The sequence below is a fragment of the Microcebus murinus genome, chromosome 17 (assembly GCF_040939455.1).
Source record: "Microcebus murinus isolate Inina chromosome 17, M.murinus_Inina_mat1.0, whole genome shotgun sequence".
In the NCBI taxonomy this organism is placed as follows: Eukaryota; Metazoa; Chordata; class Mammalia; order Primates; family Cheirogaleidae; genus Microcebus; species Microcebus murinus.
In genome coordinates, this window is record NC_134120.1 from 60883454 (window position 1) to 60911086 (window position 27633).

At 62.6% G+C, this 27633-nt stretch overlaps 7 pseudogenes; all 7 read left to right on the plus strand.

Moving 5' to 3' along the window:
* The first annotated feature begins 50 nt into the window (after window positions 1–50).
* LOC142861686 (uncharacterized) lies at window positions 51–169 on the plus strand (annotated as a pseudogene).
* A 3842-nt stretch (window positions 170–4011) lies between these two features.
* LOC142861688 (uncharacterized) lies at window positions 4012–4130 on the plus strand (annotated as a pseudogene).
* Window positions 4131–7972: 3842 nt separating this feature from the next.
* LOC142861689 (uncharacterized) lies at window positions 7973–8091 on the plus strand (annotated as a pseudogene).
* Window positions 8092–11933: 3842 nt separating this feature from the next.
* Window positions 11934–12052, plus strand: LOC142861690 (uncharacterized; annotated as a pseudogene).
* A 3842-nt stretch (window positions 12053–15894) lies between these two features.
* On the plus strand, window positions 15895–16013 carry LOC142861691 (uncharacterized; annotated as a pseudogene).
* A 3842-nt stretch (window positions 16014–19855) lies between these two features.
* On the plus strand, window positions 19856–19974 carry LOC142861692 (uncharacterized; annotated as a pseudogene).
* A 3841-nt stretch (window positions 19975–23815) lies between these two features.
* Window positions 23816–23935, plus strand: LOC142861722 (uncharacterized; annotated as a pseudogene).
* Window positions 23936–27633: the final 3698 nt, after the last annotated feature.

Here is a 27633-nt window from a genome sequence, read left to right on the forward strand (position 1 = left end):
GAAGCGCAGAGAGGCTCGGCTTCTCGAGCGGGGCAGGGGCGCCCTCCGCCGTCCACGACCACACCACCCCGAACGCGCCCGATCCCGTCTGGTCTCGGAAGCTAAGCAGGGTCGGGCCTGGTTAGAACTTGGATGGGAGACCGCCCGGGAATACCGGGTGCCGTAGGCTTCTTCTTCTTTTTTTTTTTTTTTTGCCTCTGGTTCTGTCGCGTTTCTGGGAGTGCGGGGGCGGCCCGGGGTGGGGGTGACCCCCACCCTCAGCGCCCGCCGCGGTGCCTGGCGCCCCAGCCCGCACCGTGGGGCCTCCTCTTGTCCCGAGCCGTGACACCGCCGCCACGCGGCAGCATGCGTGGCTTCTGGACAGTCAGGTCTCAGACCAAAGGTCTGCTCTGTGGGAGCCGACACGCTGGAGGAAACCTTGAGAGTCTGAGAGGGGAGGGAGTTCCAGAAGAAGGCCTGGATGTCATTTTGAGGGAGTATGTGACCAGAACTCGTCCCGTTGCTTTTGGGGTTCTATGGGCTACACGTAGGAATCTTTGGTGGTGGCACCTGATGTTCGGGCATCCGGAGTCACACCCAGACCTGCTCCACAGGCCTCCTTTTACTTTTCTCTTCGGATTCATTTTTTTTTTTTTTTTTTTTTGAGACAGAGTCTCGGTTTGTTGCCCAGGCTAGAGTGAGTGCCGTGGCGTCAGCCTAGCTCACAGCAACTTCAAACTCCTGGGCTCGAGTGATCCTTCTGCCTCAGCCTCCCGGGTAGCTGGGACTGCAGGCATGCGCCACCATGCCCCGCTAATTTTTTATATATATATCAGTTGGCCAATTAATTTCTTTCTATTTATAGTAGAGACGGGGTCTCGCTCTTGCTCAGGCTGGTTTTGAACTCCTGACCTTGAGCAATCCGCCCGCCTCGGCCTCCCAAGAGCTAGGATTACAGGCGTGAGCCACAGCGCCCGGCCGGATTCATTATTTTTAAAAAGTGTCTCTTATCTCTATTATTGCATTTTCTTTTCTCTCTCTTTTCAAGCAGATGATGGGAGTCCAAGTTTTAAGGTGACATGTGTTGCCCGTGCCCCCCTCCCCCCCCCGTGTTCTTATTCATTTACCTCTCATGTTGCTCCAGCATATTGTGGGGGCACCAATGTTAAGGTCGGGTGCGTTGCCCTCTCCCAGCCTCCCCCCTCGGGTCAGAGCTTCAAGTGCGCCCATCCCCCAGTCGGTGCGCACCCACCCCATTCCTAATGGATGTGTATGCCCATCCCCTCCCCCCACCCGCCCGACACCCACCCGAAGAAGGTGATTCCTCTGTGTCCACTTAGGTGTCCATCGGTTCGTACCCATTTGCTGGTGAGCGCGAGCACGTGGTGCTCGTGTGTCCATTCTTGGGATACTTGGCTTACTGGAACGGGTTCCAGCTCTGGCCAGGAGAACCACGAGAGGTGCCCCCTCACCGCTGCTCCTCATAGCCGAATAGCACTCCGTGGTGTCCACGCGCCACATTTTATTTACCCACTCGTGGGTCGATGGGCACTCGGGTGGCTTCCAGGTCTTTGCGATTGTGACTTGTGCCCTGACTCTAACCCTAACCCTTACCCAGCCCGTCTCCTCCACGGCCCCTGCCTGACTGACTCCTTCCCGCCCGGCCTGTCACCTGTCACCGTCCTCTGCCCCTGCCTGACACGCTCCTCCCCGCCCGGGCCGTCACCGTCCTCGGCCCCTGCCTGACGGGGCTCCTCCGTCGCCTGGGCCTTCCAAGGGCTTGGTGTGGACGCTGGTTCCAGGACGCCCTCCCAGGAACCCGGTAGCAGGGCGGCCGCAGCGTCTCGCGCAACCCAACCGTCCGCCGGCTGGCCGCCGTCGCTAAGTGGCCTGCGGGGGACGTGCTCCCGCTGTGCCGTGGGGGCCCAGCCTGGTGTCTTCTCTGAGGCCCCACGGCTGCCGCTCCCCGCAAGGGGATAGCCGCGGAGGTGGGGACCGCCTCCTCGTGGGGACGTACACCCAGCTCTCCACGTCGGATTCCGGGGCTCTCTGTCCTGCCAGAAGGCCCAGCTGGCCTGCGGGTCCTTAGAGTGGCAAAAACATCCGAAAACTGAGATTGAGGGTCCGGTGGGTGTCTGCACTTTTGTGCTGGGCACCCCAGGGAGGCCCGGGGGCTGGCTGGACAATGCGGTCTGCTGGGCTGGGGGGGGTTTGGAGGAGCAACTGATGCCCTTTGCACTTTGGGTAGCAAGTGTCTGAGGTGTCTCTGGGCCCTGTGCCATGTGGGGGCGGGGGCGGGGGCGGGGTGGGAGGAGGAGGAGGAGGAGGAGGAGGAGGAGGAGGTGGGAAGGGCCGTGGCCTGCAGTCGTGTTCCCCGGGGTGGCACAGCATGTGGCTTCTTCCACAGGCTGCTTGGCCTGGGCTCCCTGCACCTGGGCCTTTGGAGGACTGGCCCTGTGCTTGCCAACACTTCCTGCAGGGACCCAGAGCTGGGAGGTTGCATCTCTCAGCCCTGGGTCGGGCAGAGCCCCAGCGGGCCATGCCCACAACCTCTCTCAGCACGGGTCCCCCAGAAGGCTCCTTTGGGACCAGGATTCTCTTGCGGGTGACTCTTTAAGGTCTGGCCCCTGGATGGAGGGGCACCAGGAGTAGAGGAGCAGGAAGGGGAAGGGGGTGGCCATGCGAGGGGACACTTTGAGGCCAAGTCCCAGCTTCAGCCTGATCCTCCTGGGAACCCCGGGGTGGACATCACACCTCCTGGTTGCCCCGCTCTGAGACAAGGAGCCGGGCTTCGCATTCCCACAGCAGCCAGTCGTGGGCTGAGGACACCTGGGGCGTTGGGAACTCCCTGGCTTCTCCTTGGATTAACATCTGGAGCTGCTTGTGAATTGTGCCGCCACACACACCCGAGTGCAGGTGTCTTCTGCACAGACTGCGGGCCTCGCTCTTCTGAATGCCGCTAGCTCGCCACCCACCCACGGGAGAACCTGGTCAGGGTACTTTCTCTCAGGGGCAGACTCTCATCCGGGCGGGGGGCTACCGGTGTCTCTGTTTGCTCCTTTCTTTCTTCCATTTCGGGAAAGGCTTCCTTACTGGGTGTGGAAATCTCCTATGCCTTTCCTCGCCTATTCTGTCGGCTCTAAAATTCTCTTTCGGTTGCCACCCTCACAGATGGATTAGGAAACTCTTTGCGGTGCACTCATTAGTGAAATGACCTCAATGACGCTGGAATCCAATATCTAATCGCCGATTTTTAGCGAGTCCACACGCCAGGGTGGTTGGGGTCCAATGCAGCCCCGGCCAGGCCCAGGCCCCTTGGACTGGGCCACAGGAGGACACAGAGGAGGGTCCCGGCCCCCACGGTAGCGGTGCGGGCAGTTCTCCAAGGGCTTGGGTGTTTTCCAGAGGGAGGAGATGGAGGGGACTGATTTCTTCAGCGCCCCACAGACCACGCCACCCCACCCCACCCATGGGACACATCCCGAGAGAGAGAGAGAGACGCCCCATACACTGGCTCCCCTCCCCCGTGCGCTGTGCCCCAGCCCTGGCCCGGGGGAATAGGCGGCCGCGGGGCCACAGGGTGGGGGGCACAGCTGAAAGGGGTTGTGGGGGAGGGCGGCCCCTGGCTGGGGTCAAAGGGCGAGCGCCCCGCCCCGCCCACCCGCCCGTGCGCAGTCAGCGGCCCCGGAGGCGCGCTGGGGGTGGGGGGCGGGGAGGTGAAGGAGGCCAGGCGAGGAGAGGAGGGGGGCTGGAAGGTCTCCACCTTGGCGGGTCCAGCCGTGGAGGCGCATCTTGTGTGAGTGTGAGTGAGTGAGTGAGTGTGAGTGTGAGTGTGTGTGTATAGAGAGACAGCCCCCAACCCCGGCCCGCCGCTCCCTGCCCGCCCCGCCTGTCACCCCGTCCCTCGGAGCCCACGGGACCCGGCCGGCGAACTCAACAGGCCCGGCCCGGCGCGGGGCCTGGGGCGGGAGGAGGCGGCGGGGAAGCGCAGAGAGGCTCGGCTTCTCGAGCGGGGCAGGGGCGCCCTCCGCCGTCCACGACCACACCACCCCGAACGCGCCCGATCCCGTCTGGTCTCGGAAGCTAAGCAGGGTCGGGCCTGGTTAGAACTTGGATGGGAGACCGCCCGGGAATACCGGGTGCCGTAGGCTTCTTCTTCTTTTTTTTTTTTTTTTGCCTCTGGTTCTGTCGCGTTTCTGGGAGTGCGGGGGCGGCCCGGGGTGGGGGTGACCCCCACCCTCAGCGCCCGCCGCGGTGCCTGGCGCCCCAGCCCGCACCGTGGGGCCTCCTCTTGTCCCGAGCCGTGACACCGCCGCCACGCGGCAGCATGCGTGGCTTCTGGACAGTCAGGTCTCAGACCAAAGGTCTGCTCTGTGGGAGCCGACACGCTGGAGGAAACCTTGAGAGTCTGAGAGGGGAGGGAGTTCCAGAAGAAGGCCTGGATGTCATTTTGAGGGAGTATGTGACCAGAACTCGTCCCGTTGCTTTTGGGGTTCTATGGGCTACACGTAGGAATCTTTGGTGGTGGCACCTGATGTTCGGGCATCCGGAGTCACACCCAGACCTGCTCCACAGGCCTCCTTTTACTTTTCTCTTCGGATTCATTTTTTTTTTTTTTTTTTTTTGAGACAGAGTCTCGGTTTGTTGCCCAGGCTAGAGTGAGTGCCGTGGCGTCAGCCTAGCTCACAGCAACTTCAAACTCCTGGGCTCGAGTGATCCTTCTGCCTCAGCCTCCCGGGTAGCTGGGACTGCAGGCATGCGCCACCATGCCCCGCTAATTTTTTATATATATATCAGTTGGCCAATTAATTTCTTTCTATTTATAGTAGAGACGGGGTCTCGCTCTTGCTCAGGCTGGTTTTGAACTCCTGACCTTGAGCAATCCGCCCGCCTCGGCCTCCCAAGAGCTAGGATTACAGGCGTGAGCCACAGCGCCCGGCCGGATTCATTATTTTTAAAAAGTGTCTCTTATCTCTATTATTGCATTTTCTTTTCTCTCTCTTTTCAAGCAGATGATGGGAGTCCAAGTTTTAAGGTGACATGTGTTGCCCGTGCCCCCCTCCCCCCCCCGTGTTCTTATTCATTTACCTCTCATGTTGCTCCAGCATATTGTGGGGGCACCAATGTTAAGGTCGGGTGCGTTGCCCTCTCCCAGCCTCCCCCCTCGGGTCAGAGCTTCAAGTGCGCCCATCCCCCAGTCGGTGCGCACCCACCCCATTCCTAATGGATGTGTATGCCCATCCCCTCCCCCCACCCGCCCGACACCCACCCGAAGAAGGTGATTCCTCTGTGTCCACTTAGGTGTCCATCGGTTCGTACCCATTTGCTGGTGAGCGCGAGCACGTGGTGCTCGTGTGTCCATTCTTGGGATACTTGGCTTACTGGAACGGGTTCCAGCTCTGGCCAGGAGAACCACGAGAGGTGCCCCCTCACCGCTGCTCCTCATAGCCGAATAGCACTCCGTGGTGTCCACGCGCCACATTTTATTTACCCACTCGTGGGTCGATGGGCACTCGGGTGGCTTCCAGGTCTTTGCGATTGTGACTTGTGCCCTGACTCTAACCCTAACCCTTACCCAGCCCGTCTCCTCCACGGCCCCTGCCTGACTGACTCCTTCCCGCCCGGCCTGTCACCTGTCACCGTCCTCTGCCCCTGCCTGACACGCTCCTCCCCGCCCGGGCCGTCACCGTCCTCGGCCCCTGCCTGACGGGGCTCCTCCGTCGCCTGGGCCTTCCAAGGGCTTGGTGTGGACGCTGGTTCCAGGACGCCCTCCCAGGAACCCGGTAGCAGGGCGGCCGCAGCGTCTCGCGCAACCCAACCGTCCGCCGGCTGGCCGCCGTCGCTAAGTGGCCTGCGGGGGACGTGCTCCCGCTGTGCCGTGGGGGCCCAGCCTGGTGTCTTCTCTGAGGCCCCACGGCTGCCGCTCCCCGCAAGGGGATAGCCGCGGAGGTGGGGACCGCCTCCTCGTGGGGACGTACACCCAGCTCTCCACGTCGGATTCCGGGGCTCTCTGTCCTGCCAGAAGGCCCAGCTGGCCTGCGGGTCCTTAGAGTGGCAAAAACATCCGAAAACTGAGATTGAGGGTCCGGTGGGTGTCTGCACTTTTGTGCTGGGCACCCCAGGGAGGCCCGGGGGCTGGCTGGACAATGCGGTCTGCTGGGCTGGGGGGGGTTTGGAGGAGCAACTGATGCCCTTTGCACTTTGGGTAGCAAGTGTCTGAGGTGTCTCTGGGCCCTGTGCCATGTGGGGGCGGGGGCGGGGGCGGGGTGGGAGGAGGAGGAGGAGGAGGAGGAGGAGGAGGAGGTGGGAAGGGCCGTGGCCTGCAGTCGTGTTCCCCGGGGTGGCACAGCATGTGGCTTCTTCCACAGGCTGCTTGGCCTGGGCTCCCTGCACCTGGGCCTTTGGAGGACTGGCCCTGTGCTTGCCAACACTTCCTGCAGGGACCCAGAGCTGGGAGGTTGCATCTCTCAGCCCTGGGTCGGGCAGAGCCCCAGCGGGCCATGCCCACAACCTCTCTCAGCACGGGTCCCCCAGAAGGCTCCTTTGGGACCAGGATTCTCTTGCGGGTGACTCTTTAAGGTCTGGCCCCTGGATGGAGGGGCACCAGGAGTAGAGGAGCAGGAAGGGGAAGGGGGTGGCCATGCGAGGGGACACTTTGAGGCCAAGTCCCAGCTTCAGCCTGATCCTCCTGGGAACCCCGGGGTGGACATCACACCTCCTGGTTGCCCCGCTCTGAGACAAGGAGCCGGGCTTCGCATTCCCACAGCAGCCAGTCGTGGGCTGAGGACACCTGGGGCGTTGGGAACTCCCTGGCTTCTCCTTGGATTAACATCTGGAGCTGCTTGTGAATTGTGCCGCCACACACACCCGAGTGCAGGTGTCTTCTGCACAGACTGCGGGCCTCGCTCTTCTGAATGCCGCTAGCTCGCCACCCACCCACGGGAGAACCTGGTCAGGGTACTTTCTCTCAGGGGCAGACTCTCATCCGGGCGGGGGGCTACCGGTGTCTCTGTTTGCTCCTTTCTTTCTTCCATTTCGGGAAAGGCTTCCTTACTGGGTGTGGAAATCTCCTATGCCTTTCCTCGCCTATTCTGTCGGCTCTAAAATTCTCTTTCGGTTGCCACCCTCACAGATGGATTAGGAAACTCTTTGCGGTGCACTCATTAGTGAAATGACCTCAATGACGCTGGAATCCAATATCTAATCGCCGATTTTTAGCGAGTCCACACGCCAGGGTGGTTGGGGTCCAATGCAGCCCCGGCCAGGCCCAGGCCCCTTGGACTGGGCCACAGGAGGACACAGAGGAGGGTCCCGGCCCCCACGGTAGCGGTGCGGGCAGTTCTCCAAGGGCTTGGGTGTTTTCCAGAGGGAGGAGATGGAGGGGACTGATTTCTTCAGCGCCCCACAGACCACGCCACCCCACCCCACCCATGGGACACATCCCGAGAGAGAGAGAGAGACGCCCCATACACTGGCTCCCCTCCCCCGTGCGCTGTGCCCCAGCCCTGGCCCGGGGGAATAGGCGGCCGCGGGGCCACAGGGTGGGGGGCACAGCTGAAAGGGGTTGTGGGGGAGGGCGGCCCCTGGCTGGGGTCAAAGGGCGAGCGCCCCGCCCCGCCCACCCGCCCGTGCGCAGTCAGCGGCCCCGGAGGCGCGCTGGGGGTGGGGGGCGGGGAGGTGAAGGAGGCCAGGCGAGGAGAGGAGGGGGGCTGGAAGGTCTCCACCTTGGCGGGTCCAGCCGTGGAGGCGCATCTTGTGTGAGTGTGAGTGAGTGAGTGAGTGTGAGTGTGAGTGTGTGTGTATAGAGAGACAGCCCCCAACCCCGGCCCGCCGCTCCCTGCCCGCCCCGCCTGTCACCCCGTCCCTCGGAGCCCACGGGACCCGGCCGGCGAACTCAACAGGCCCGGCCCGGCGCGGGGCCTGGGGCGGGAGGAGGCGGCGGGGAAGCGCAGAGAGGCTCGGCTTCTCGAGCGGGGCAGGGGCGCCCTCCGCCGTCCACGACCACACCACCCCGAACGCGCCCGATCCCGTCTGGTCTCGGAAGCTAAGCAGGGTCGGGCCTGGTTAGAACTTGGATGGGAGACCGCCCGGGAATACCGGGTGCCGTAGGCTTCTTCTTCTTCTTTTTTTTTTTTTGCCTCTGGTTCTGTCGCGTTTCTGGGAGTGCGGGGGCGGCCCGGGGTGGGGGTGACCCCCACCCTCAGCGCCCGCCGCGGTGCCTGGCGCCCCAGCCCGCACCGTGGGGCCTCCTCTTGTCCCGAGCCGTGACACCGCCGCCACGCGGCAGCATGCGTGGCTTCTGGACAGTCAGGTCTCAGACCAAAGGTCTGCTCTGTGGGAGCCGACACGCTGGAGGAAACCTTGAGAGTCTGAGAGGGGAGGGAGTTCCAGAAGAAGGCCTGGATGTCATTTTGAGGGAGTATGTGACCAGAACTCGTCCCGTTGCTTTTGGGGTTCTATGGGCTACACGTAGGAATCTTTGGTGGTGGCACCTGATGTTCGGGCATCCGGAGTCACACCCAGACCTGCTCCACAGGCCTCCTTTTACTTTTCTCTTCGGATTCATTTTTTTTTTTTTTTTTTTTTGAGACAGAGTCTCGGTTTGTTGCCCAGGCTAGAGTGAGTGCCGTGGCGTCAGCCTAGCTCACAGCAACTTCAAACTCCTGGGCTCGAGTGATCCTTCTGCCTCAGCCTCCCGGGTAGCTGGGACTGCAGGCATGCGCCACCATGCCCCGCTAATTTTTTATATATATATCAGTTGGCCAATTAATTTCTTTCTATTTATAGTAGAGACGGGGTCTCGCTCTTGCTCAGGCTGGTTTTGAACTCCTGACCTTGAGCAATCCGCCCGCCTCGGCCTCCCAAGAGCTAGGATTACAGGCGTGAGCCACAGCGCCCGGCCGGATTCATTATTTTTAAAAAGTGTCTCTTATCTCTATTATTGCATTTTCTTTTCTCTCTCTTTTCAAGCAGATGATGGGAGTCCAAGTTTTAAGGTGACATGTGTTGCCCGTGCCCCCCTCCCCCCCCCGTGTTCTTATTCATTTACCTCTCATGTTGCTCCAGCATATTGTGGGGGCACCAATGTTAAGGTCGGGTGCGTTGCCCTCTCCCAGCCTCCCCCCTCGGGTCAGAGCTTCAAGTGCGCCCATCCCCCAGTCGGTGCGCACCCACCCCATTCCTAATGGATGTGTATGCCCATCCCCTCCCCCCACCCGCCCGACACCCACCCGAAGAAGGTGATTCCTCTGTGTCCACTTAGGTGTCCATCGGTTCGTACCCATTTGCTGGTGAGCGCGAGCACGTGGTGCTCGTGTGTCCATTCTTGGGATACTTGGCTTACTGGAACGGGTTCCAGCTCTGGCCAGGAGAACCACGAGAGGTGCCCCCTCACCGCTGCTCCTCATAGCCGAATAGCACTCCGTGGTGTCCACGCGCCACATTTTATTTACCCACTCGTGGGTCGATGGGCACTCGGGTGGCTTCCAGGTCTTTGCGATTGTGACTTGTGCCCTGACTCTAACCCTAACCCTTACCCAGCCCGTCTCCTCCACGGCCCCTGCCTGACTGACTCCTTCCCGCCCGGCCTGTCACCTGTCACCGTCCTCTGCCCCTGCCTGACACGCTCCTCCCCGCCCGGGCCGTCACCGTCCTCGGCCCCTGCCTGACGGGGCTCCTCCGTCGCCTGGGCCTTCCAAGGGCTTGGTGTGGACGCTGGTTCCAGGACGCCCTCCCAGGAACCCGGTAGCAGGGCGGCCGCAGCGTCTCGCGCAACCCAACCGTCCGCCGGCTGGCCGCCGTCGCTAAGTGGCCTGCGGGGGACGTGCTCCCGCTGTGCCGTGGGGGCCCAGCCTGGTGTCTTCTCTGAGGCCCCACGGCTGCCGCTCCCCGCAAGGGGATAGCCGCGGAGGTGGGGACCGCCTCCTCGTGGGGACGTACACCCAGCTCTCCACGTCGGATTCCGGGGCTCTCTGTCCTGCCAGAAGGCCCAGCTGGCCTGCGGGTCCTTAGAGTGGCAAAAACATCCGAAAACTGAGATTGAGGGTCCGGTGGGTGTCTGCACTTTTGTGCTGGGCACCCCAGGGAGGCCCGGGGGCTGGCTGGACAATGCGGTCTGCTGGGCTGGGGGGGGTTTGGAGGAGCAACTGATGCCCTTTGCACTTTGGGTAGCAAGTGTCTGAGGTGTCTCTGGGCCCTGTGCCATGTGGGGGCGGGGGCGGGGGCGGGGTGGGAGGAGGAGGAGGAGGAGGAGGAGGAGGAGGAGGTGGGAAGGGCCGTGGCCTGCAGTCGTGTTCCCCGGGGTGGCACAGCATGTGGCTTCTTCCACAGGCTGCTTGGCCTGGGCTCCCTGCACCTGGGCCTTTGGAGGACTGGCCCTGTGCTTGCCAACACTTCCTGCAGGGACCCAGAGCTGGGAGGTTGCATCTCTCAGCCCTGGGTCGGGCAGAGCCCCAGCGGGCCATGCCCACAACCTCTCTCAGCACGGGTCCCCCAGAAGGCTCCTTTGGGACCAGGATTCTCTTGCGGGTGACTCTTTAAGGTCTGGCCCCTGGATGGAGGGGCACCAGGAGTAGAGGAGCAGGAAGGGGAAGGGGGTGGCCATGCGAGGGGACACTTTCAGGCCAAGTCCCAGCTTCAGCCTGATCCTCCTGGGAACCCCGGGGTGGACATCACACCTCCTGGTTGCCCCGCTCTGAGACAAGGAGCCGGGCTTCGCATTCCCACAGCAGCCAGTCGTGGGCTGAGGACACCTGGGGCGTTGGGAACTCCCTGGCTTCTCCTTGGATTAACATCTGGAGCTGCTTGTGAATTGTGCCGCCACACACACCCGAGTGCAGGTGTCTTCTGCACAGACTGCGGGCCTCGCTCTTCTGAATGCCGCTAGCTCGCCACCCACCCACGGGAGAACCTGGTCAGGGTACTTTCTCTCAGGGGCAGACTCTCATCCGGGCGGGGGGCTACCGGTGTCTCTGTTTGCTCCTTTCTTTCTTCCATTTCGGGAAAGGCTTCCTTACTGGGTGTGGAAATCTCCTATGCCTTTCCTCGCCTATTCTGTCGGCTCTAAAATTCTCTTTCGGTTGCCACCCTCACAGATGGATTAGGAAACTCTTTGCGGTGCACTCATTAGTGAAATGACCTCAATGACGCTGGAATCCAATATCTAATCGCCGATTTTTAGCGAGTCCACACGCCAGGGTGGTTGGGGTCCAATGCAGCCCCGGCCAGGCCCAGGCCCCTTGGACTGGGCCACAGGAGGACACAGAGGAGGGTCCCGGCCCCCACGGTAGCGGTGCGGGCAGTTCTCCAAGGGCTTGGGTGTTTTCCAGAGGGAGGAGATGGAGGGGACTGATTTCTTCAGCGCCCCACAGACCACGCCACCCCACCCCACCCATGGGACACATCCCGAGAGAGAGAGAGAGACGCCCCATACACTGGCTCCCCTCCCCCGTGCGCTGTGCCCCAGCCCTGGCCCGGGGGAATAGGCGGCCGCGGGGCCACAGGGTGGGGGGCACAGCTGAAAGGGGTTGTGGGGGAGGGCGGCCCCTGGCTGGGGTCAAAGGGCGAGCGCCCCGCCCCGCCCACCCGCCCGTGCGCAGTCAGCGGCCCCGGAGGCGCGCTGGGGGTGGGGGGCGGGGAGGTGAAGGAGGCCAGGCGAGGAGAGGAGGGGGGCTGGAAGGTCTCCACCTTGGCGGGTCCAGCCGTGGAGGCGCATCTTGTGTGAGTGTGAGTGAGTGAGTGAGTGTGAGTGTGAGTGTGTGTGTATAGAGAGACAGCCCCCAACCCCGGCCCGCCGCTCCCTGCCCGCCCCGCCTGTCACCCCGTCCCTCGGAGCCCACGGGACCCGGCCGGCGAACTCAACAGGCCCGGCCCGGCGCGGGGCCTGGGGCGGGAGGAGGCGGCGGGGAAGCGCAGAGAGGCTCGGCTTCTCGAGCGGGGCAGGGGCGCCCTCCGCCGTCCACGACCACACCACCCCGAACGCGCCCGATCCCGTCTGGTCTCGGAAGCTAAGCAGGGTCGGGCCTGGTTAGAACTTGGATGGGAGACCGCCCGGGAATACCGGGTGCCGTAGGCTTCTTCTTCTTTTTTTTTTTTTTTTGCCTCTGGTTCTGTCGCGTTTCTGGGAGTGCGGGGGCGGCCCGGGGTGGGGGTGACCCCCACCCTCAGCGCCCGCCGCGGTGCCTGGCGCCCCAGCCCGCACCGTGGGGCCTCCTCTTGTCCCGAGCCGTGACACCGCCGCCACGCGGCAGCATGCGTGGCTTCTGGACAGTCAGGTCTCAGACCAAAGGTCTGCTCTGTGGGAGCCGACACGCTGGAGGAAACCTTGAGAGTCTGAGAGGGGAGGGAGTTCCAGAAGAAGGCCTGGATGTCATTTTGAGGGAGTATGTGACCAGAACTCGTCCCGTTGCTTTTGGGGTTCTATGGGCTACACGTAGGAATCTTTGGTGGTGGCACCTGATGTTCGGGCATCCGGAGTCACACCCAGACCTGCTCCACAGGCCTCCTTTTACTTTTCTCTTCGGATTCATTTTTTTTTTTTTTTTTTTTTGAGACAGAGTCTCGGTTTGTTGCCCAGGCTAGAGTGAGTGCCGTGGCGTCAGCCTAGCTCACAGCAACTTCAAACTCCTGGGCTCGAGTGATCCTTCTGCCTCAGCCTCCCGGGTAGCTGGGACTGCAGGCATGCGCCACCATGCCCCGCTAATTTTTTATATATATATCAGTTGGCCAATTAATTTCTTTCTATTTATAGTAGAGACGGGGTCTCGCTCTTGCTCAGGCTGGTTTTGAACTCCTGACCTTGAGCAATCCGCCCGCCTCGGCCTCCCAAGAGCTAGGATTACAGGCGTGAGCCACAGCGCCCGGCCGGATTCATTATTTTTAAAAAGTGTCTCTTATCTCTATTATTGCATTTTCTTTTCTCTCTCTTTTCAAGCAGATGATGGGAGTCCAAGTTTTAAGGTGACATGTGTTGCCCGTGCCCCCCTCCCCCCCCCGTGTTCTTATTCATTTACCTCTCATGTTGCTCCAGCATATTGTGGGGGCACCAATGTTAAGGTCGGGTGCGTTGCCCTCTCCCAGCCTCCCCCCTCGGGTCAGAGCTTCAAGTGCGCCCATCCCCCAGTCGGTGCGCACCCACCCCATTCCTAATGGATGTGTATGCCCATCCCCTCCCCCCACCCGCCCGACACCCACCCGAAGAAGGTGATTCCTCTGTGTCCACTTAGGTGTCCATCGGTTCGTACCCATTTGCTGGTGAGCGCGAGCACGTGGTGCTCGTGTGTCCATTCTTGGGATACTTGGCTTACTGGAACGGGTTCCAGCTCTGGCCAGGAGAACCACGAGAGGTGCCCCCTCACCGCTGCTCCTCATAGCCGAATAGCACTCCGTGGTGTCCACGCGCCACATTTTATTTACCCACTCGTGGGTCGATGGGCACTCGGGTGGCTTCCAGGTCTTTGCGATTGTGACTTGTGCCCTGACTCTAACCCTAACCCTTACCCAGCCCGTCTCCTCCACGGCCCCTGCCTGACTGACTCCTTCCCGCCCGGCCTGTCACCTGTCACCGTCCTCTGCCCCTGCCTGACACGCTCCTCCCCGCCCGGGCCGTCACCGTCCTCGGCCCCTGCCTGACGGGGCTCCTCCGTCGCCTGGGCCTTCCAAGGGCTTGGTGTGGACGCTGGTTCCAGGACGCCCTCCCAGGAACCCGGTAGCAGGGCGGCCGCAGCGTCTCGCGCAACCCAACCGTCCGCCGGCTGGCCGCCGTCGCTAAGTGGCCTGCGGGGGACGTGCTCCCGCTGTGCCGTGGGGGCCCAGCCTGGTGTCTTCTCTGAGGCCCCACGGCTGCCGCTCCCCGCAAGGGGATAGCCGCGGAGGTGGGGACCGCCTCCTCGTGGGGACGTACACCCAGCTCTCCACGTCGGATTCCGGGGCTCTCTGTCCTGCCAGAAGGCCCAGCTGGCCTGCGGGTCCTTAGAGTGGCAAAAACATCCGAAAACTGAGATTGAGGGTCCGGTGGGTGTCTGCACTTTTGTGCTGGGCACCCCAGGGAGGCCCGGGGGCTGGCTGGACAATGCGGTCTGCTGGGCTGGGGGGGGTTTGGAGGAGCAACTGATGCCCTTTGCACTTTGGGTAGCAAGTGTCTGAGGTGTCTCTGGGCCCTGTGCCATGTGGGGGCGGGGGCGGGGGCGGGGTGGGAGGAGGAGGAGGAGGAGGAGGAGGAGGAGGAGGTGGGAAGGGCCGTGGCCTGCAGTCGTGTTCCCCGGGGTGGCACAGCATGTGGCTTCTTCCACAGGCTGCTTGGCCTGGGCTCCCTGCACCTGGGCCTTTGGAGGACTGGCCCTGTGCTTGCCAACACTTCCTGCAGGGACCCAGAGCTGGGAGGTTGCATCTCTCAGCCCTGGGTCGGGCAGAGCCCCAGCGGGCCATGCCCACAACCTCTCTCAGCACGGGTCCCCCAGAAGGCTCCTTTGGGACCAGGATTCTCTTGCGGGTGACTCTTTAAGGTCTGGCCCCTGGATGGAGGGGCACCAGGAGTAGAGGAGCAGGAAGGGGAAGGGGGTGGCCATGCGAGGGGACACTTTCAGGCCAAGTCCCAGCTTCAGCCTGATCCTCCTGGGAACCCCGGGGTGGACATCACACCTCCTGGTTGCCCCGCTCTGAGACAAGGAGCCGGGCTTCGCATTCCCACAGCAGCCAGTCGTGGGCTGAGGACACCTGGGGCGTTGGGAACTCCCTGGCTTCTCCTTGGATTAACATCTGGAGCTGCTTGTGAATTGTGCCGCCACACACACCCGAGTGCAGGTGTCTTCTGCACAGACTGCGGGCCTCGCTCTTCTGAATGCCGCTAGCTCGCCACCCACCCACGGGAGAACCTGGTCAGGGTACTTTCTCTCAGGGGCAGACTCTCATCCGGGCGGGGGGCTACCGGTGTCTCTGTTTGCTCCTTTCTTTCTTCCATTTCGGGAAAGGCTTCCTTACTGGGTGTGGAAATCTCCTATGCCTTTCCTCGCCTATTCTGTCGGCTCTAAAATTCTCTTTCGGTTGCCACCCTCACAGATGGATTAGGAAACTCTTTGCGGTGCACTCATTAGTGAAATGACCTCAATGACGCTGGAATCCAATATCTAATCGCCGATTTTTAGCGAGTCCACACGCCAGGGTGGTTGGGGTCCAATGCAGCCCCGGCCAGGCCCAGGCCCCTTGGACTGGGCCACAGGAGGACACAGAGGAGGGTCCCGGCCCCCACGGTAGCGGTGCGGGCAGTTCTCCAAGGGCTTGGGTGTTTTCCAGAGGGAGGAGATGGAGGGGACTGATTTCTTCAGCGCCCCACAGACCACGCCACCCCACCCCACCCATGGGACACATCCCGAGAGAGAGAGAGAGACGCCCCATACACTGGCTCCCCTCCCCCGTGCGCTGTGCCCCAGCCCTGGCCCGGGGGAATAGGCGGCCGCGGGGCCACAGGGTGGGGGGCACAGCTGAAAGGGGTTGTGGGGGAGGGCGGCCCCTGGCTGGGGTCAAAGGGCGAGCGCCCCGCCCCGCCCACCCGCCCGTGCGCAGTCAGCGGCCCCGGAGGCGCGCTGGGGGTGGGGGGCGGGGAGGTGAAGGAGGCCAGGCGAGGAGAGGAGGGGGGCTGGAAGGTCTCCACCTTGGCGGGTCCAGCCGTGGAGGCGCATCTTGTGTGAGTGTGAGTGAGTGAGTGAGTGTGAGTGTGAGTGTGTGTGTATAGAGAGACAGCCCCCAACCCCGGCCCGCCGCTCCCTGCCCGCCCCGCCTGTCACCCCGTCCCTCGGAGCCCACGGGACCCGGCCGGCGAACTCAACAGGCCCGGCCCGGCGCGGGGCCTGGGGCGGGAGGAGGCGGCGGGGAAGCGCAGAGAGGCTCGGCTTCTCGAGCGGGGCAGGGGCGCCCTCCGCCGTCCACGACCACACCACCCCGAACGCGCCCGATCCCGTCTGGTCTCGGAAGCTAAGCAGGGTCGGGCCTGGTTAGAACTTGGATGGGAGACCGCCCGGGAATACCGGGTGCCGTAGGCTTCTTCTTCTTTTTTTTTTTTTTTTGCCTCTGGTTCTGTCGCGTTTCTGGGAGTGCGGGGGCGGCCCGGGGTGGGGGTGACCCCCACCCTCAGCGCCCGCCGCGGTGCCTGGCGCCCCAGCCCGCACCGTGGGGCCTCCTCTTGTCCCGAGCCGTGACACCGCCGCCACGCGGCAGCATGCGTGGCTTCTGGACAGTCAGGTCTCAGACCAAAGGTCTGCTCTGTGGGAGCCGACACGCTGGAGGAAACCTTGAGAGTCTGAGAGGGGAGGGAGTTCCAGAAGAAGGCCTGGATGTCATTTTGAGGGAGTATGTGACCAGAACTCGTCCCGTTGCTTTTGGGGTTCTATGGGCTACACGTAGGAATCTTTGGTGGTGGCACCTGATGTTCGGGCATCCGGAGTCACACCCAGACCTGCTCCACAGGCCTCCTTTTACTTTTCTCTTCGGATTCATTTTTTTTTTTTTTTTTTTTTGAGACAGAGTCTCGGTTTGTTGCCCAGGCTAGAGTGAGTGCCGTGGCGTCAGCCTAGCTCACAGCAACTTCAAACTCCTGGGCTCGAGTGATCCTTCTGCCTCAGCCTCCCGGGTAGCTGGGACTGCAGGCATGCGCCACCATGCCCCGCTAATTTTTTATATATATATCAGTTGGCCAATTAATTTCTTTCTATTTATAGTAGAGACGGGGTCTCGCTCTTGCTCAGGCTGGTTTTGAACTCCTGACCTTGAGCAATCCGCCCGCCTCGGCCTCCCAAGAGCTAGGATTACAGGCGTGAGCCACAGCGCCCGGCCGGATTCATTATTTTTAAAAAGTGTCTCTTATCTCTATTATTGCATTTTCTTTTCTCTCTCTTTTCAAGCAGATGATGGGAGTCCAAGTTTTAAGGTGACATGTGTTGCCCGTGCCCCCCTCCCCCCCCCGTGTTCTTATTCATTTACCTCTCATGTTGCTCCAGCATATTGTGGGGGCACCAATGTTAAGGTCGGGTGCGTTGCCCTCTCCCAGCCTCCCCCCTCGGGTCAGAGCTTCAAGTGCGCCCATCCCCCAGTCGGTGCGCACCCACCCCATTCCTAATGGATGTGTATGCCCATCCCCTCCCCCCACCCGCCCGACACCCACCCGAAGAAGGTGATTCCTCTGTGTCCACTTAGGTGTCCATCGGTTCGTACCCATTTGCTGGTGAGCGCGAGCACGTGGTGCTCGTGTGTCCATTCTTGGGATACTTGGCTTACTGGAACGGGTTCCAGCTCTGGCCAGGAGAACCACGAGAGGTGCCCCCTCACCGCTGCTCCTCATAGCCGAATAGCACTCCGTGGTGTCCACGCGCCACATTTTATTTACCCACTCGTGGGTCGATGGGCACTCGGGTGGCTTCCAGGTCTTTGCGATTGTGACTTGTGCCCTGACTCTAACCCTAACCCTTACCCAGCCCGTCTCCTCCACGGCCCCTGCCTGACTGACTCCTTCCCGCCCGGCCTGTCACCTGTCACCGTCCTCTGCCCCTGCCTGACACGCTCCTCCCCGCCCGGGCCGTCACCGTCCTCGGCCCCTGCCTGACGGGGCTCCTCCGTCGCCTGGGCCTTCCAAGGGCTTGGTGTGGACGCTGGTTCCAGGACGCCCTCCCAGGAACCCGGTAGCAGGGCGGCCGCAGCGTCTCGCGCAACCCAACCGTCCGCCGGCTGGCCGCCGTCGCTAAGTGGCCTGCGGGGGACGTGCTCCCGCTGTGCCGTGGGGGCCCAGCCTGGTGTCTTCTCTGAGGCCCCACGGCTGCCGCTCCCCGCAAGGGGATAGCCGCGGAGGTGGGGACCGCCTCCTCGTGGGGACGTACACCCAGCTCTCCACGTCGGATTCCGGGGCTCTCTGTCCTGCCAGAAGGCCCAGCTGGCCTGCGGGTCCTTAGAGTGGCAAAAACATCCGAAAACTGAGATTGAGGGTCCGGTGGGTGTCTGCACTTTTGTGCTGGGCACCCCAGGGAGGCCCGGGGGCTGGCTGGACAATGCGGTCTGCTGGGCTGGGGGGGGTTTGGAGGAGCAACTGATGCCCTTTGCACTTTGGGTAGCAAGTGTCTGAGGTGTCTCTGGGCCCTGTGCCATGTGGGGGCGGGGGCGGGGGCGGGGTGGGAGGAGGAGGAGGAGGAGGAGGAGGAGGAGGAGGTGGGAAGGGCCGTGGCCTGCAGTCGTGTTCCCCGGGGTGGCACAGCATGTGGCTTCTTCCACAGGCTGCTTGGCCTGGGCTCCCTGCACCTGGGCCTTTGGAGGACTGGCCCTGTGCTTGCCAACACTTCCTGCAGGGACCCAGAGCTGGGAGGTTGCATCTCTCAGCCCTGGGTCGGGCAGAGCCCCAGCGGGCCATGCCCACAACCTCTCTCAGCACGGGTCCCCCAGAAGGCTCCTTTGGGACCAGGATTCTCTTGCGGGTGACTCTTTAAGGTCTGGCCCCTGGATGGAGGGGCACCAGGAGTAGAGGAGCAGGAAGGGGAAGGGGGTGGCCATGCGAGGGGACACTTTGAGGCCAAGTCCCAGCTTCAGCCTGATCCTCCTGGGAACCCCGGGGTGGACATCACACCTCCTGGTTGCCCCGCTCTGAGACAAGGAGCCGGGCTTCGCATTCCCACAGCAGCCAGTCGTGGGCTGAGGACACCTGGGGCGTTGGGAACTCCCTGGCTTCTCCTTGGATTAACATCTGGAGCTGCTTGTGAATTGTGCCGCCACACACACCCGAGTGCAGGTGTCTTCTGCACAGACTGCGGGCCTCGCTCTTCTGAATGCCGCTAGCTCGCCACCCACCCACGGGAGAACCTGGTCAGGGTACTTTCTCTCAGGGGCAGACTCTCATCCGGGCGGGGGGCTACCGGTGTCTCTGTTTGCTCCTTTCTTTCTTCCATTTCGGGAAAGGCTTCCTTACTGGGTGTGGAAATCTCCTATGCCTTTCCTCGCCTATTCTGTCGGCTCTAAAATTCTCTTTCGGTTGCCACCCTCACAGATGGATTAGGAAACTCTTTGCGGTGCACTCATTAGTGAAATGACCTCAATGACGCTGGAATCCAATATCTAATCGCCGATTTTTAGCGAGTCCACACGCCAGGGTGGTTGGGGTCCAATGCAGCCCCGGCCAGGCCCAGGCCCCTTGGACTGGGCCACAGGAGGACACAGAGGAGGGTCCCGGCCCCCACGGTAGCGGTGCGGGCAGTTCTCCAAGGGCTTGGGTGTTTTCCAGAGGGAGGAGATGGAGGGGACTGATTTCTTCAGCGCCCCACAGACCACGCCACCCCACCCCACCCATGGGACACATCCCGAGAGAGAGAGAGAGACGCCCCATACACTGGCTCCCCTCCCCCGTGCGCTGTGCCCCAGCCCTGGCCCGGGGGAATAGGCGGCCGCGGGGCCACAGGGTGGGGGGCACAGCTGAAAGGGGTTGTGGGGGAGGGCGGCCCCTGGCTGGGGTCAAAGGGCGAGCGCCCCGCCCCGCCCACCCGCCCGTGCGCAGTCAGCGGCCCCGGAGGCGCGCTGGGGGTGGGGGGCGGGGAGGTGAAGGAGGCCAGGCGAGGAGAGGAGGGGGGCTGGAAGGTCTCCACCTTGGCGGGTCCAGCCGTGGAGGCGCATCTTGTGTGAGTGTGAGTGAGTGAGTGAGTGTGAGTGTGAGTGTGTGTGTATAGAGAGACAGCCCCCAACCCCGGCCCGCCGCTCCCTGCCCGCCCCGCCTGTCACCCCGTCCCTCGGAGCCCACGGGACCCGGCCGGCGAACTCAACAGGCCCGGCCCGGCGCGGGGCCTGGGGCGGGAGGAGGCGGCGGGGAAGCGCAGAGAGGCTCGGCTTCTCGAGCGGGGCAGGGGCGCCCTCCGCCGTCCACGACCACACCACCCCGAACGCGCCCGATCCCGTCTGGTCTCGGAAGCTAAGCAGGGTCGGGCCTGGTTAGAACTTGGATGGGAGACCGCCCGGGAATACCGGGTGCCGTAGGCTTCTTCTTCTTTTTTTTTTTTTTTTGCCTCTGGTTCTGTCGCGTTTCTGGGAGTGCGGGGGCGGCCCGGGGTGGGGGTGACCCCCACCCTCAGCGCCCGCCGCGGTGCCTGGCGCCCCAGCCCGCACCGTGGGGCCTCCTCTTGTCCCGAGCCGTGACACCGCCGCCACGCGGCAGCATGCGTGGCTTCTGGACAGTCAGGTCTCAGACCAAAGGTCTGCTCTGTGGGAGCCGACACGCTGGAGGAAACCTTGAGAGTCTGAGAGGGGAGGGAGTTCCAGAAGAAGGCCTGGATGTCATTTTGAGGGAGTATGTGACCAGAACTCGTCCCGTTGCTTTTGGGGTTCTATGGGCTACACGTAGGAATCTTTGGTGGTGGCACCTGATGTTCGGGCATCCGGAGTCACACCCAGACCTGCTCCACAGGCCTCCTTTTACTTTTCTCTTCGGATTCATTTTTTTTTTTTTTTTTTTTTGAGACAGAGTCTCGGTTTGTTGCCCAGGCTAGAGTGAGTGCCGTGGCGTCAGCCTAGCTCACAGCAACTTCAAACTCCTGGGCTCGAGTGATCCTTCTGCCTCAGCCTCCCGGGTAGCTGGGACTGCAGGCATGCGCCACCATGCCCCGCTAATTTTTTATATATATATCAGTTGGCCAATTAATTTCTTTCTATTTATAGTAGAGACGGGGTCTCGCTCTTGCTCAGGCTGGTTTTGAACTCCTGACCTTGAGCAATCCGCCCGCCTCGGCCTCCCAAGAGCTAGGATTACAGGCGTGAGCCACAGCGCCCGGCCGGATTCATTATTTTTAAAAAGTGTCTCTTATCTCTATTATTGCATTTTCTTTTCTCTCTCTTTTCAAGCAGATGATGGGAGTCCAAGTTTTAAGGTGACATGTGTTGCCCGTGCCCCCCTCCCCCCCCCGTGTTCTTATTCATTTACCTCTCATGTTGCTCCAGCATATTGTGGGGGCACCAATGTTAAGGTCGGGTGCGTTGCCCTCTCCCAGCCTCCCCCCTCGGGTCAGAGCTTCAAGTGCGCCCATCCCCCAGTCGGTGCGCACCCACCCCATTCCTAATGGATGTGTATGCCCATCCCCTCCCCCCACCCGCCCGACACCCACCCGAAGAAGGTGATTCCTCTGTGTCCACTTAGGTGTCCATCGGTTCGTACCCATTTGCTGGTGAGCGCGAGCACGTGGTGCTCGTGTGTCCATTCTTGGGATACTTGGCTTACTGGAACGGGTTCCAGCTCTGGCCAGGAGAACCACGAGAGGTGCCCCCTCACCGCTGCTCCTCATAGCCGAATAGCACTCCGTGGTGTCCACGCGCCACATTTTATTTACCCACTCGTGGGTCGATGGGCACTCGGGTGGCTTCCAGGTCTTTGCGATTGTGACTTGTGCCCTGACTCTAACCCTAACCCTTACCCAGCCCGTCTCCTCCACGGCCCCTGCCTGACTGACTCCTTCCCGCCCGGCCTGTCACCTGTCACCGTCCTCTGCCCCTGCCTGACACGCTCCTCCCCGCCCGGGCCGTCACCGTCCTCGGCCCCTGCCTGACGGGGCTCCTCCGTCGCCTGGGCCTTCCAAGGGCTTGGTGTGGACGCTGGTTCCAGGACGCCCTCCCAGGAACCCGGTAGCAGGGCGGCCGCAGCGTCTCGCGCAACCCAACCGTCCGCCGGCTGGCCGCCGTCGCTAAGTGGCCTGCGGGGGACGTGCTCCCGCTGTGCCGTGGGGGCCCAGCCTGGTGTCTTCTCTGAGGCCCCACGGCTGCCGCTCCCCGCAAGGGGATAGCCGCGGAGGTGGGGACCGCCTCCTCGTGGGGACGTACACCCAGCTCTCCACGTCGGATTCCGGGGCTCTCTGTCCTGCCAGAAGGCCCAGCTGGCCTGCGGGTCCTTAGAGTGGCAAAAACATCCGAAAACTGAGATTGAGGGTCCGGTGGGTGTCTGCACTTTTGTGCTGGGCACCCCAGGGAGGCCCGGGGGCTGGCTGGACAATGCGGTCTGCTGGGCTGGGGGGGGTTTTGGAGGAGCAACTGATGCCCTTTGCACTTTGGGTAGCAAGTGTCTGAGGTGTCTCTGGGCCCTGTGCCATGTGGGGGCGGGGGCGGGGGCGGGGTGGGAGGAGGAGGAGGAGGAGGAGGAGGAGGAGGAGGTGGGAAGGGCCGTGGCCTGCAGTCGTGTTCCCCGGGGTGGCACAGCATGTGGCTTCTTCCACAGGCTGCTTGGCCTGGGCTCCCTGCACCTGGGCCTTTGGAGGACTGGCCCTGTGCTTGCCAACACTTCCTGCAGGGACCCAGAGCTGGGAGGTTGCATCTCTCAGCCCTGGGTCGGGCAGAGCCCCAGCGGGCCATGCCCACAACCTCTCTCAGCACGGGTCCCCCAGAAGGCTCCTTTGGGACCAGGATTCTCTTGCGGGTGACTCTTTAAGGTCTGGCCCCTGGATGGAGGGGCACCAGGAGTAGAGGAGCAGGAAGGGGAAGGGGGTGGCCATGCGAGGGGACACTTTCAGGCCAAGTCCCAGCTTCAGCCTGATCCTCCTGGGAACCCCGGGGTGGACATCACACCTCCTGGTTGCCCCGCTCTGAGACAAGGAGCCGGGCTTCGCATTCCCACAGCAGCCAGTCGTGGGCTGAGGACACCTGGGGCGTTGGGAACTCCCTGGCTTCTCCTTGGATTAACATCTGGAGCTGCTTGTGAATTGTGCCGCCACACACACCCGAGTGCAGGTGTCTTCTGCACAGACTGCGGGCCTCGCTCTTCTGAATGCCGCTAGCTCGCCACCCACCCACGGGAGAACCTGGTCAGGGTACTTTCTCTCAGGGGCAGACTCTCATCCGGGCGGGGGGCTACCGGTGTCTCTGTTTGCTCCTTTCTTTCTTCCATTTCGGGAAAGGCTTCCTTACTGGGTGTGGAAATCTCCTATGCCTTTCCTCGCCTATTCTGTCGGCTCTAAAATTCTCTTTCGGTTGCCACCCTCACAGATGGATTAGGAAACTCTTTGCGGTGCACTCATTAGTGAAATGACCTCAATGACGCTGGAATCCAATATCTAATCGCCGATTTTTAGCGAGTCCACACGCCAGGGTGGTTGGGGTCCAATGCAGCCCCGGCCAGGCCCAGGCCCCTTGGACTGGGCCACAGGAGGACACAGAGGAGGGTCCCGGCCCCCACGGTAGCGGTGCGGGCAGTTCTCCAAGGGCTTGGGTGTTTTCCAGAGGGAGGAGATGGAGGGGACTGATTTCTTCAGCGCCCCACAGACCACGCCACCCCACCCCACCCATGGGACACATCCCGAGAGAGAGAGAGACGCCCCATACACTGGCTCCCCTCCCCCGTGCGCTGTGCCCCAGCCCTGGCCCGGGGGAATAGGCGGCCGCGGGGCCACAGGGTGGGGGGCACAGCTGAAAGGGGTTGTGGGGGAGGGCGGCCCCTGGCTGGGGTCAAAGGGCGAGCGCCCCGCCCCGCCCACCCGCCCGTGCGCAGTCAGCGGCCCCGGAGGCGCGCTGGGGGTGGGGGGCGGGGAGGTGAAGGAGGCCAGGCGAGGAGAGGAGGGGGGCTGGAAGGTCTCCACCTTGGCGGGTCCAGCCGTGGAGGCGCATCTTGTGTGAGTGTGAGTGAGTGAGTGAGTGTGAGTGTGAGTGTGTGTGTATAGAGAGACAGCCCCCAACCCCGGCCCGCCGCTCCCTGCCCGCCCCGCCTGTCACCCCGTCCCTCGGAGCCCACGGGACCCGGCCGGCGAACTCAACAGGCCCGGCCCGGCGCGGGGCCTGGGGCGGGAGGAGGCGGCGGGGAAGCGCAGAGAGGCTCGGCTTCTCGAGCGGGGCAGGGGCGCCCTCCGCCGTCCACGACCACACCACCCCGAACGCGCCCGATCCCGTCTGGTCTCGGAAGCTAAGCAGGGTCGGGCCTGGGTTAGAACTTGGATGGGAGACCGCCCGGGAATACCGGGTGCCGTAGGCTTCTTCTTCTTTTTTTTTTTTTTTTGCCTCTGGTTCTGTCGCGTTTCTGGGAGTGCGGGGGCGGCCCGGGGTGGGGGTGACCCCCACCCTCAGCGCCCGCCGCGGTGCCTGGCGCCCCAGCCCGCACCGTGGGGCCTCCTCTTGTCCCGAGCCGTGACACCGCCGCCACGCGGCAGCATGCGTGGCTTCTGGACAGTCAGGTCTCAGACCAAAGGTCTGCTCTGTGGGAGCCGACACGCTGGAGGAAACCTTGAGAGTCTGAGAGGGGAGGGAGTTCCAGAAGAAGGCCTGGATGTCATTTTGAGGGAGTATGTGACCAGAACTCGTCCCGTTGCTTTTGGGGTTCTATGGGCTACACGTAGGAATCTTTGGTGGTGGCACCTGATGTTCGGGCATCCGGAGTCACACCCAGACCTGCTCCACAGGCCTCCTTTTACTTTTCTCTTCGGATTCATTTTTTTTTTTTTTTTTTTTTGAGACAGAGTCTCGGTTTGTTGCCCAGGCTAGAGTGAGTGCCGTGGCGTCAGCCTAGCTCACAGCAACTTCAAACTCCTGGGCTCGAGTGATCCTTCTGCCTCAGCCTCCCGGGTAGCTGGGACTGCAGGCATGCGCCACCATGCCCCGCTAATTTTTTATATATATATCAGTTGGCCAATTAATTTCTTTCTATTTATAGTAGAGACGGGGTCTCGCTCTTGCTCAGGCTGGTTTTGAACTCCTGACCTTGAGCAATCCGCCCGCCTCGGCCTCCCAAGAGCTAGGATTACAGGCGTGAGCCACAGCGCCCGGCCGGATTCATTATTTTTAAAAAGTGTCTCTTATCTCTATTATTGCATTTTCTTTTCTCTCTCTTTTCAAGCAGATGATGGGAGTCCAAGTTTTAAGGTGACATGTGTTGCCCGTGCCCCCCTCCCCCCCCCGTGTTCTTATTCATTTACCTCTCATGTTGCTCCAGCATATTGTGGGGGCACCAATGTTAAGGTCGGGTGCGTTGCCCTCTCCCAGCCTCCCCCCTCGGGTCAGAGCTTCAAGTGCGCCCATCCCCCAGTCGGTGCGCACCCACCCCATTCCTAATGGATGTGTATGCCCATCCCCTCCCCCCACCCGCCCGACACCCACCCGAAGAAGGTGATTCCTCTGTGTCCACTTAGGTGTCCATCGGTTCGTACCCATTTGCTGGTGAGCGCGAGCACGTGGTGCTCGTGTGTCCATTCTTGGGATACTTGGCTTACTGGAACGGGTTCCAGCTCTGGCCAGGAGAACCACGAGAGGTGCCCCCTCACCGCTGCTCCTCATAGCCGAATAGCACTCCGTGGTGTCCACGCGCCACATTTTATTTACCCACTCGTGGGTCGATGGGCACTCGGGTGGCTTCCAGGTCTTTGCGATTGTGACTTGTGCCCTGACTCTAACCCTAACCCTTACCCAGCCCGTCTCCTCCACGGCCCCTGCCTGACTGACTCCTTCCCGCCCGGCCTGTCACCTGTCACCGTCCTCTGCCCCTGCCTGACACGCTCCTCCCCGCCCGGGCCGTCACCGTCCTCGGCCCCTGCCTGACGGGGCTCCTCCGTCGCCTGGGCCTTCCAAGGGCTTGGTGTGGACGCTGGTTCCAGGACGCCCTCCCAGGAACCCGGTAGCAGGGCGGCCGCAGCGTCTCGCGCAACCCAACCGTCCGCCGGCTGGCCGCCGTCGCTAAGTGGCCTGCGGGGGACGTGCTCCCGCTGTGCCGTGGGGGCCCAGCCTGGTGTCTTCTCTGAGGCCCCACGGCTGCCGCTCCCCGCAAGGGGATAGCCGCGGAGGTGGGGACCGCCTCCTCGTGGGGACGTACACCCAGCTCTCCACGTCGGATTCCGGGGCTCTCTGTCCTGCCAGAAGGCCCAGCTGGCCTGCGGGTCCTTAGAGTGGCAAAAACATCCGAAAACTGAGATTGAGGGTCCGGTGGGTGTCTGCACTTTTGTGCTGGGCACCCCAGGGAGGCCCGGGGGCTGGCTGGACAATGCGGTCTGCTGGGCTGGGGGGGGTTTGGAGGAGCAACTGATGCCCTTTGCACTTTGGGTAGCAAGTGTCTGAGGTGTCTCTGGGCCCTGTGCCATGTGGGGGCGGGGGCGGGGGCGGGGTGGGAGGAGGAGGAGGAGGAGGAGGAGGAGGAGGAGGTGGGAAGGGCCGTGGCCTGCAGTCGTGTTCCCCGGGGTGGCACAGCATGTGGCTTCTTCCACAGGCTGCTTGGCCTGGGCTCCCTGCACCTGGGCCTTTGGAGGACTGGCCCTGTGCTTGCCAACACTTCCTGCAGGGACCCAGAGCTGGGAGGTTGCATCTCTCAGCCCTGGGTCGGGCAGAGCCCCAGCGGGCCATGCCCACAACCTCTCTCAGCACGGGTCCCCCAGAAGGCTCCTTTGGGACCAGGATTCTCTTGCGGGTGACTCTTTAAGGTCTGGCCCCTGGATGGAGGGGCACCAGGAGTAGAGGAGCAGGAAGGGGAAGGGGGTGGCCATGCGAGGGGACACTTTCAGGCCAAGTCCCAGCTTCAGCCTGATCCTCCTGGGAACCCCGGGGTGGACATCACACCTCCTGGTTGCCCCGCTCTGAGACAAGGAGCCGGGCTTCGCATTCCCACAGCAGCCAGTCGTGGGCTGAGGACACCTGGGGCGTTGGGAACTCCCTGGCTTCTCCTTGGATTAACATCTGGAGCTGCTTGTGAATTGTGCCGCCACACACACCCGAGTGCAGGTGTCTTCTGCACAGACTGCGGGCCTCGCTCTTCTGAATGCCGCTAGCTCGCCACCCACCCACGGGAGAACCTGGTCAGGGTACTTTCTCTCAGGGGCAGACTCTCATCCGGGCGGGGGGCTACCGGTGTCTCTGTTTGCTCCTTTCTTTCTTCCATTTCGGGAAAGGCTTCCTTACTGGGTGTGGAAATCTCCTATGCCTTTCCTCGCCTATTCTGTCGGCTCTAAAATTCTCTTTCGGTTGCCACCCTCACAGATGGATTAGGAAACTCTTTGCGGTGCACTCATTAGTGAAATGACCTCAATGACGCTGGAATCCAATATCTAATCGCCGATTTTTAGCGAGTCCACACGCCAGGGTGGTTGGGGTCCAATGCAGCCCCGGCCAGGCCCAGGCCCCTTGGACTGGGCCACAGGAGGACACAGAGGAGGGTCCCGGCCCCCACGGTAGCGGTGCGGGCAGTTCTCCAAGGGCTTGGGTGTTTTCCAGAGGGAGGAGATGGAGGGGACTGATTTCTTCAGCGCCCCACAGACCACGCCACCCCACCCCACCCATGGGACACATCCCGAGAGAGAGAGAGAGACGCCCCATACACTGGCTCCCCTCCCCCGTGCGCTGTGCCCCAGCCCTGGCCCGGGGGAATAGGCGGCCGCGGGGCCACAGGGTGGGGGGCACAGCTGAAAGGGGTTGTGGGGGAGGGCGGCCCCTGGCTGGGGTCAAAGGGCGAGCGCCCCGCCCCGCCCACCCGCCCGTGCGCAGTCAGCGGCCCCGGAGGCGCGCTGGGGGTGGGGGGCGGGGAGGTGAAGGAGGCCAGGCGAGGAGAGGAGGGGGGCTGGAAGGTCTCCACCTTGGCGGGTCCAGCCGTGGAGGCGCATCTTGTGTGAGTGTGAGTGAGTGAGTGAGTGTGAGTGTGAGTGTGTGTGTATAGAGAGACAGCCCCCAACCCCGGCCCGCCGCTCCCTGCCCGCCCCG